Below are 11,077 nucleotides of genomic sequence, written 5' to 3' on the forward strand. Positions count from 1 at the left end.
GTTATTGATATTTCTCCCGGCAATCTTGATTCCAGCTTCTGCTTCTTCCAGCCCCGCATTTCTCATGATGTACTCTGCATATAAGTTAAATAAGCAGGGTGACAATATACAGCCCTGACATGCTCTTTTTCCTATTTGGAACCAGTCGGTTGTTCCATGTCCAGTTCTAAGTGATGCTTCCTGACCTGCATACAGGTTTCTAAAGAGGCAGGTCAGGTGGTCTGGTATTCCCATCACTTTCAGAATTTTCCATAGTTTATTGTGATTCACACCGTCAAAGGTTTTGGCATAGTCAATAAAGCAGAAATAGATGTTTTTCTGGAACTCTCTTGCTTTTTCCATGATCCAGCGGATGTTGGCAATTGGTTCCTCTGCCTTTTCTAAATCCAGCTTGAACATCTGGAAGTTCATGGTTCATGTACTGCTGAAGCCTGGCTTGGAGAATTTTGAGCATGACTTTACTAGCATGTGAGATGAGTGCAATTGTGCAGTAGTTTGAACATTCTTTGGCATTGCCTTTCTTTGGGATTGGAATGGAAACTGACCTTTTCCAGTCCTGTGGCCACTGCTGAGTTTTCCAAATTTGCTGGCATATTGAGTGCAGCACTTTCACAGCATTATCGTTCAGGATTTGAAACAGCTCCACTGGAATTCCATCAGCTCCACTAGCTTTGTTTGTAGTGATGCTTTCTAAGGCCCACTTGACTTCACGTTCCAGGATGTCTGGCTCTAGGTGAGTGATCACACCATGGTGATTATCTGGGTTGTGAAGCTCTTTTTTGTACAGTTCTGTGTATTCTTACCACCTCTTCTTAATATCTTTTGCTTCTGTTAGGTCCATACTATTTCTGTCCTTTATCAAGCCCATCTTTGCATGAAATATTCCCTTGGTATCTATAATTTTCTTGAAGAGATCTCTATTCTTTCCCATTCTGTTGTTTTCCTCTATTTCTTTGCATTGATCGCTGAGGAAGGCTTTCTTATCTCTCCTTGCTATTCTTTGGAACTCTGCATTCAGATGCTTATAGCTTTCCTTTTCTCCTTTGCTTTTCACCTCTCTTCTTTTCACAGCTATTTGTAAGGCCTCCTCAGACAGCCATTTTGCTTTTTTGCATTTCTTTTCCATGGGGTGTTCTTGATCCCTGTCTCCTGTACAATGTTATGAACCTCCATCCATAGTTCTTCAGGCACTCTATATATCAGATCTAGTCCCTTGAATCTATTTCTCACTTCCACTGTATAATCATAAGGGATTTGATTTAGGTCTTACCTGAATAGTCTAGTGGTTTTCCCTACTTTCTTCAATTTAAGTCTGAATTTGGCATAAGGAATTCATGATCTGAGCCACAGTCACCTCCAGGTCTTGTTTTTGCTGACTGTAAAGAGCTTCTCCATCTTTGGCTGCAAAGAATATAATCAATCTGATTTCGGTGTTGGCCATCTGGTGATGTCCGTGTGTAGAGTCTTCTCTTGTGTGGTTGGAAGAGGGTGTTTGCTATGACCAATGTGTTTTCTTGGCAAAACTCCATTAGCCTTTGCCCTGCTCCATTCTGTATTCCAAGGCCAAATTTGCCTACTACCCCAGGTGTTTCTTGACTTCCTACTTCTGTATTCCAGTCCCCTATAATAAAAATGACATCTTTTTTGGGTGTTAGTTCTAAAAGGTCTTGTAGGTCTTCATAGAACTGTTCAACTTTAGCTTCTTCAGCATTACTGGTTGGGGCATAGACTAGGATTACTGTGACATTGATTGGTTTGACTTGGAAACGAACAGAGATCATTCTATCGTTTTTGAGATTGCATCCAAGTACTGCATTTTGGACTCCTTTGTTGACCATGATGGCTACTCCATTTCTTCTGAGGGATTCATGCCCACAGTAGTAGATATAATGGTCATCTGAGTTAAATTCACCCATTCTAGTCCATCTTAGTTCGCTGATTCCTAGAATGTCCATGTTCACTCTTGCCATCCCCTGTTTGACCACTTCCAATTTGCCTTGATTCATGGACCTGATATTCCAGGTTCCTATGCAATATTGCTCTTTACAGCATTGGACCTTGCTTCTATCACCAGTCACATCCACAACTGGGTATTGTTTTTGCTTTGGCTCCATCCCTTCATTCTTTCTGGAGTTATTTCTCCACTGATCTCCAGTAGCATATTGGACACCTACCAACCTGGGGAGTTCCCCTTTCATATCCTACCATTTTGCCTTTCCATACTGTTCATGGGGTTCTCAAAGCAAGAAAGTAGTTTAACTGCCCTAAAAATCTTTTGTGCTCCATCTATTCATCCCTTTCCCCTCCCACTGACCCAGGGCAACAAATGACATTTTTTATTGTCTCCTTTGTTTTGACTTTTCCAGAACTTCAAATAGTTGGAATCATATAGTACATAGTCTTTTAAGATTGGCTTCTTTCGCTTAATAATATGCATTTAAATTTCTCCATGTTTTATTTCTGGCTTGATAAGTCATTTCTTTTTAGTATTGAATAATATTCCATTGTGTAGATGTACAACAGTTTATTTACATATTCACCTATTGAAAGGCATCTTGGTTGCCTCCAAGTTTTGGCAATTATGAGTAAATCTTCTATAAACATCCATGTGCAAGTGTTTGCAGACATAAGTTTTCAACTCTTTTGGGTGAATACCAAGAAGCTTAATTGCTGAATCATATGATAAGAGTATATTCAGTTTCAAAAGAAATCACCAAACTGTCTTTCAAAGTACCTGTAAAATTTTGCATTCTCATCAGCAATGAATGAGATTTCTTATTGCTCCACATCCTCACCAACATTTGATGTTGTCAGTATTTTTAATTTTGGAAATTCTGATAGGTGTGTAGTGGTGTGTTATTGCTGTTTTCACTTGAATTCCTTAATGACATATGATATGGAACATCTCTTCATATGTTTATTCATTATTTATATATCTTCTTTGGTGTAGTGTGTATTGGGTCTTTGCCCTATTTTTTAATGGGGTTATTTGTTTTCATATTGTTGAATTTTACATGTTAACCATTTTAGATAACTGTCCATTATCAGATGTGTCTTCTGCAAACATTTTCTCCCCTTCCTTGCATTCTTGACAGTGTCTTTCACAGAGCAGGATTTTTAAAATTTTAATAAACTTTATCAACTATTTTATTCATGGATTATACCTTTGGTGGCATGACTAAATACTCATTGCCATAGTCAATGTCATCTGGAATTTCCTGTATATTAGCAATTTTATACTTTTGCATTTTACATTTAGGTCTATGGTACATTTTGAGTTAAATTTTGTGAAAGGTATAAGGTTTGTGTCTAGATTTTTTTTTCTTTTTTTACATTGTGAATGTCTACTTGTTTCAGCATGATTTGTTGAAAAGACTGTCTTTGTTCCATTGTATTGCCTTTGCTTCTTTGTCAAGACTATGTGAGTCTTTTTCTAGACTCTTTACTCTGTTGCAGTGATATATTTGTCCATTCTTTCACCAATAGCTTCACTGTCATAATTACTGTAGCTTTACAGTAAGTCTTGAAGTCTAGTATTGTCAGTCCTCTGACTTTGTCTCCTTCAATATTTTGCCTCTCCATGGAAATTTTAGAGGAACTTCTCAGTGGCTCTCCTGCAATGCAGGACATGCAGGTTTGATCCCTGGTTTGGGAAGATCCCCTGGAGAATGAAACAGCAATCCACTCCAGTATTCTTGCTTGTGAAATCCCATGGAATAGAGGAGCCTGATGGGCTATAGTCCATGTGGTCACAAGAGTCAGACACATCTTAGGAACTAGTGAAATTGGAAGTTTCTCAATCATGTATGACTCTTTGTGACTGAAATTTTTGAGGCTAGAAGACTGGAGTGGGTAGAGGTTCCTTCTCCAGGGGATCTTCCTGACCCAAGGATCGAAACAGTGTCTCCTGCATTACAGGTGGATTTTTTTTTACCAGCTGACCTACCAGGAAAGCCCTTAAAGCAAAAACAAATAAATGTTATGATTGTTTGTCGTATAACTTGCTGGTATATTTTTAAAATCAGAATTGTCACTGAATCTATAGATTAAATTGGGAAGAATTGACATCTTGACATTACTGAATCTTCTATTCATGAATGTGAAATATTTCTCCATATGTTTACTTCTTCCTTGATAATTTTTACCAAAATTTTGTAGTTCTCCTCATGTATATCTTATACACATTCTGTTAGATTTAAATGTATTTCATTTTTTGTGGTGCTAATATTGGGTTGACCAAAAAGTTCATTCAGGTTTTTCCATAACATATTATGAAAAACCTGAATGGACTTTTGGCTGACCCAATATAAATAGCAACATGTTGTTAACAGCAAATTTTATTTGTTTATTGCTTATATATGGGAAAGAGACTAACTTTTGTATATTAACTTTATATCCTGCAACTTTGTTATGCTCACTTATTCTGGCAGCTTTTAATTGATTCTTACAGATTTTCTATACAAACAATGATGTCATTTATGAACAAAGAAAGTTTTATTTCTTTCTCCCTAATCTGTATACCTTTTATTTATGTTTTCTTGTCTTATTGAATTATATAGGATTCTGATGTGTTTAAGTGGGCTTGGTTTAAGAACTATTGCTCCAGCAATATTGCAGAGATGGATGGAATGTAGCAGTTCCTTCTCCAGAACAGATGTCAAAATAGGCCCCAGCAAGTCCTTGACTGAGTTCAAGTGATACCAGATGCAAGACAGGTAGTTGGGATTGTCAGAAAGACTCAGCAATGTCAACTTTCCTGGCTTTCTTTTGACTCTGGAGTGATATGGGTCAAGGAGAGAGAGAGAGGGGGAATTTGCAATACTTTCCCTGTGTTCTACCACTCTTATTCATTTTTGCAAAACTATAGTTGTTGAACACCAACTATGTTCTAGGATATGTATTAGATTCTGTGATAGAATAATGAATAAGCCAGCCATTATCATTTGCCCTGAAGAAATTATATTTTGGTGAGAGATGAGAAAAAAAGAGTTAAATAAAAACATTTACAGATTATGGAAAAACTATTAAGAAATAAACAGAATGATGTTATCATACTAGGATGGGGTCAGACAGTGTTTCTTAACTGTCAATAGGGTGAACATTGGACTGAGACTCACTAGATTCAAAGCCCACCTCTGCCACTTCCTCAGTATGTTCTGCTGGCAAGAGTCTTTGTTTCATTTCCTCATCTGTAAAATGAAGGTAAATATTCTAATCCACAGGCTTTCTCTGAGGATTAAATTAGAGAATGAATGGACAGTGATTAGCCTAGTACTTGACAAATAGAAATGCTCAGAATTATTTTAGTTGTGTATATCATTACTGTTCTATGCTTACTGTTACTAATTCTTTGGATAGCTTGGTCAGAAAAAGACTCTTTGAAAGGGTGACATTTGGGCTTTAGCCTGAAGGATGATAAGAGCTGGTATGTTTAGAGCTTTAGGAAGGGTGTTTTTTTATACCATTTCCTAAACAGCGACAACAACACTTAGAAAATTCTTGAAATAATGTTAAAATGTTTTCAAATAACAGATATTACTTCAGTGTTGATAGTATGATATTATATGTTTCAGTTCCTTAAAATTTGACTCCAGGAATAAAAGGGGCTATCTGTTTCAATCAGTAACCCATAATCCAAAGGTTATCAGCTAGAATTATATGAGAAATTTCACATTCCAAAGATAGCTACCAAAACTTTCTTTTTTTAAATCTCTTCGTCAACACAAGATCATCAGCTAATTATCACAATTATTAGAAATAAGTAAACTGGTCTGGATACTTGGCATTATAAATGTTTTGATACTTGGCATTAAAATTTATGGAAATGGGCCTTTACTGGTGAAACTAAGGATATTCATGATATGTAGGTTGACCTACATATTTGGGGGACACTCCTCATCCATTTTTAAAACTTTGTCTTTATTATTATGGTTTCAGAATTGAATGAGACATGAAACTTACATTCTTATGTCAGATTATATACCTGAGGATTGATGTATAAGTCATTCACTGCTAAGCCATGAGTTAGAACATTTCACTGGCTGATTCAACTAAAAGGATGTACTGACTCTACCTTTGAAATGCTATCTGCTGAAAGGTGGCATTCAGAGCACCTAAAAGAACAAAAGGTGGAACTTAGTAGCATTTTTAGAACTCTTTTGTGCTTACTTCTTTGTCCCTAATCTATATACCTTTTATTTATGATTTCTTGTCTTATTGAATTATATAGGATTCTGATGTGTTTAAGTGGGCTTGGTTTAAGAACTATTGCTCCAGCAATATTGCAGAGATTGATGGAATATAGCAGCTCCTTCTCCACAACAGATGTCAAAATAGGCCCCAGCAAGTCCTTGACTGAGTTCAAGTGATACCAGATGCAAGACAGGTAGTTGGGATTGTCAGAAAGACTCAGCAATGCCAACCTTCATGGCTTTCTTTTGACTCTGGAGTGACTCAAGCATGCACATCTAACAAACATTTGCTTGCTTGGCACAATCAGGTCAGTGACTTTGATTTGCTGTTACTTAATACTGAAAGGATAGCTAATCCTTATTCAGCTCAGGCTTCTTTGCCTTCTACTATCTCTCAAAGCAAGAAATCCAGTGCATATATGTTGCTCGGGACCAAAACAACTTAGATCAATTTGCAACACTCAGCCTGTCCAAGGAAAAAAAACAAGAAACTTGTATTCTGAGTGTGATAAGAAAGATACTGTTAGAAACTGACATTGGAGAGGTAAACAAGAAGGAAAAATGCAGGGACTTTTAGGTTTTTGGATGATATTTTTGGATTGAATTCTCAGTGTAATAGAGAACATGTAAGATATATAAGAGAGTCTGATCTGCTTTGCATTTTTAAAGATGATATTAAGCAATGTGTAGAAAATAGATTGTAAAGATATGCTTGGGTACAGGGAGGGAAGTTGAGGAACACTGCAAAAATCCAGGCAAGAGGGATACAGGTTTAGATTCAGTGATAGAAATGGGTGTGAGAAATGTGGATGGACTGGGAGACTTGTTTTTTGAAAGGAAGCTAAGTAGGATTTGTATGTGGATTGGAAGTGACAAATAGGACAAGGAAACACTTCCAGATTTGAGGCAGCGGGTGAGAAATCTTCAATGCTGAATGTGGCTACTGGAGAAGGTCTATGCTGAAGGTCAGCTTTGCTGCCAAGGAGTGTCTATAGCAACAGCAGAGGGAAACATATCATAAGCCTTCTGCTGACTTCCACATTACTTTGCTAGTGTGTGAGATGAGTGCAATTGTGCTGTAGTTTGAACATTCTTTGGCATTGCCTTTCTTTGGGATTGGAATGAAAACTGATCTTTTCCAGTCCTGTGGTCACTGCTGAGTTTTCCAAATTTGCTGGCATATTGAGTGCAGCACTTTAACAACAACATCTTTTAGGATTTGAACTAGCTCAACAGGAATTCCATCACCTCCACTAGCTTCGTTTGTAGTGATGCTTCCTAAAGCCCATTTGACTTCACATTTCAGGATGTCTGGTTCTAGGTGAGTGATCACACCATCTTGGTTATTTGGGTCATTAAGATCTTTTTTGTACAGTTCTTCTGTGTATTCTTGCCACCTCTTAATATCTTCTGCTTCTGTTAAGTATGTACCATTTCTGTCCTTTATTGTGCCTGTCTTTGCATGGAATATTCCCTTGGTATCTCTAATTTTCTTGAAGAGATCTCTAGTCTTTCCCATTCTATTGTTTTCCTCTATTTCTTTTCACTGATCCCTGAGGAAGGCTTTCTTATCTCTCTTTGCTATTCTTTGGAACTCTGCATTCAGATGGGTGTATCTTTCCTTTACTCCTTTGCCTTTTACTTCTTTTCTTTCCTCAGCTATTTGTAAGGCCTCCTCAGACAACCATTTTGCCTTTTTTCCATTTCTTTTTCTTGGGGATGGTCCTGATCACCACCTCCTGTACAATGTCATGAAACTCCATCCATAAATCTTCAGGCACTCTGTCTATCAAATCTAATCCCTTGAATCTATTTGTCACTTCCACTGTACAATCATAAGGGATTTGATTTAAGTCATACCTGAAAGGTCTAGCGGTTTTCCCTACTTTCTTCGATCTAAGTCTGAATTTTGCAATAAGGAATTCATGGTCTGAACCACAGTAAGCTCCAAGTCTTGTTTTTGCTGACTTATAGAGCTTCTCCATCTTTGGCTGCAAAAAATATAATCAATCTGATTTGGCATTGACCATCATGTGATGTCCAGGTGTAGAGTTTTCTCTTGTGTTGTTGGAAGAGGGTGTTTGCTATGACCAGTGTATGCTCTTGATAAAACTCTGTTAACCTTTGCCATGCTTCATTTTGTACCACAAGGCCAAACTTGCCTGTTACTCCAGGTATCTCTTGACTTCCTACTTTTGCATTCCAATCCCCTACGATGAAATGGACACTTTTTTTTTTTTTTTTTTTGGTATTAGTTCTAGAAGGTCTTAGACAGCATATTAAAAAATAGAGAGACTACTCTGCTCACAAACGTCCGTCTAGTCAAAGCTATGGTTTTCCCAGTAGTCATGTATGGATGTGAGAGTTGGACCATAAAGAAAGCTGAGTGCCAAAGAATTGATGCTTTTGAACTGTGATGTTGGAGAAGACTCTTGAGAGTCCCTTAGACTGCAAAGAGATCAAACCACTCCATCCTCAAGGAAATCAGACCTGAATATTCATTGGAAGGACTGATGCTGAAGCTGAAGCTCCAATAGTTTGGCCACCTGATGCAAAGAACTGACTTATTGGAAAAAGCCCTGATGCTGGGAAAGATTGAAGGCAGGAGGAGAAGGGGACGACAGAGGATGAGATGGTTGGATGGCATCACCGACTCAATGGACTTGAGTTTGAGTAAGCTCTGGGAGTTGGTGATGGACAGGGAAGCCTGGTGTGCTGCAGTCCATGGGGTCGCAAAAAGTGGGACATGACTGAGTGACTGAACTGCACTGAACTGAACTGACTTCCACATGGATCCATGCAGAAAGTCACTGATTTCTACCACGGGACTTTTAACACAGATCCTTTGTGGAGGGCACATGCCCTGTGGGCTCATGTGAGGGGTCTTGTTCACACAGGAAGAACTCTTCTTCATGTCTTTGTAGAAAGAACCAAGTGAAAAGTGTCAGTGTTTCAAATTTATTCCAAATTCATGGAGCTTTAGTGTTCTCTGGGAGAAAATGAATGAGCAAGAAGAGAGCTTCTATCTTCATTTGCCATCATTAAGAAGATAATATTCATCAAAAACTATACAGCTTCAACATAATTCTTAGCTTAGTTCAGTGTGTGAGTATGTTTTAGTAGTCATTGATTTAGTCCGTCAGTCCATCTGTCAGTTTGCTAGTCAGAGATTCACTGAATAAACACTTCCTATATATTAGCCACGCACAGGCCAACTATTGGAGAGAAATCTTACATAACTTCTCCTTGGTCTGTATATCTCCTAGATATTTAGTCTGCTAAGCACCAACAAAACATATCTCAAATGCACTTTATTTATTTTAATTTTTATTAGAGCATAGTTGATTTACAATGTTGTGTTAATTTCAGTTGTATAGCAAAGTGAATCTCTTATACGTGTACATATATTCACTCTTTTTTAGATTCGTTTCCCATATAGGCCATTACAGAGTAGAGAACTTCCTGTGCTATATAGGGGGTCCTTATTAGTTATTTATTACATATATGTTAGTTATAAAAATGTATATATTATTATATATTAGTGTGTATGGGTCAATTGCAATCTTCCAATTTTTCCCTCCCTTCCCTTCCCTTCTGTTAATCATAATTTTCTTTTCTACATCTATCACTCAATATTTGTTTTATAGATAAGTTCATTTGTACCCCCGCTTTTAAAGATTGCTCATACAAGTAACATCATATGATATTTGTCTTTCTCAGTACTCAGCCAGAAATAAAAGAGGAAATAAAGCCATTTGCAGCAACATCGATGGACCTAGAGATTGTCACACTGACTGAAATAAGTCATACAAGGCAAGTCAAATGTAATTTAGAAAACTGACTTCACTGCACCGTATATTAACTTTGGTACTACTGTAAAAATTAAGGATTAAACAAACAATAAAATTGACTGCTTCTATATTTGATTTATGAAATCTTCACATCCTTTAGAAAATCAGATTTTATTTCATTTTATACTTCCAATTTCTAACTGTGGATATCTTTGAGAGTCTTCTTTTTAAATAATGTGATCAATGCATACATATATACATATATAAGCAATTTCATGATCTTTATACATGTTGATAGGCATGTAATGTAGATATTAACTGGACTTATACACAGACTACTCAAATTGAAATATTTTCACATATATTTTAAAATAAATTAGCTTGCATAGTAAAAATTAACATGAGGCCATTTACACTCAAACTTGATGCTTTACTTTTCCGTGCCCTGTATAGCTTTAAAAAGAGACCTTTCAATATTCTGTGTCATAGTATTTCATCTAAAGTGAAGCTAATACCCTATAGCCACTTTTAAACTATTCTTATTTAACAAGAGAATCAAGATCTGGTGTCCAAGAGCTTTTCTAAGCTTTTTGGTTTTCAATCTCAAAATAAACAGAGCATATCATTACTATTATCTGTATTAAATAGGTTAAGAAAGCAAGAGGTGAACTGCCGAAAAGAATACATTCACGTTGTTATCAGTTCAATGACATAGGACAAGAAGTCTACATATTGCAGTTATTTTTTTTAACTGTTGGAGACAACTAAAGTAGTTGACAAGCTGCATGTATTTATCAAGCCATGAAATCACATTTTTTCTTGTACTTCTCAAAGGCAGGCAATAAGAGTCAACTACTGGATTAACATTTAAAAATTGAGGTACAGGACATTTTCTGATGATTCATGACAAGACTGAAAAACCCTGCAGTCTCCAGAACTCCTAAGCAGGAACTCCTTGTTTAAAAATAAATCTTTTTGTTTATTTGTTTCACCAGAGATTAATAATCATGATGATTATTTCTGTCATAAATGAAGGATAGGAGAGAAACTATATCATTCAAATATGGACTATTTTATAGGCTATTTAGCTTTTGG

This window comes from Ovis canadensis, chromosome 15 (assembly GCF_042477335.2).
Source record: "Ovis canadensis isolate MfBH-ARS-UI-01 breed Bighorn chromosome 15, ARS-UI_OviCan_v2, whole genome shotgun sequence".
Taxonomy (NCBI): domain Eukaryota; kingdom Metazoa; phylum Chordata; class Mammalia; order Artiodactyla; family Bovidae; genus Ovis; species Ovis canadensis.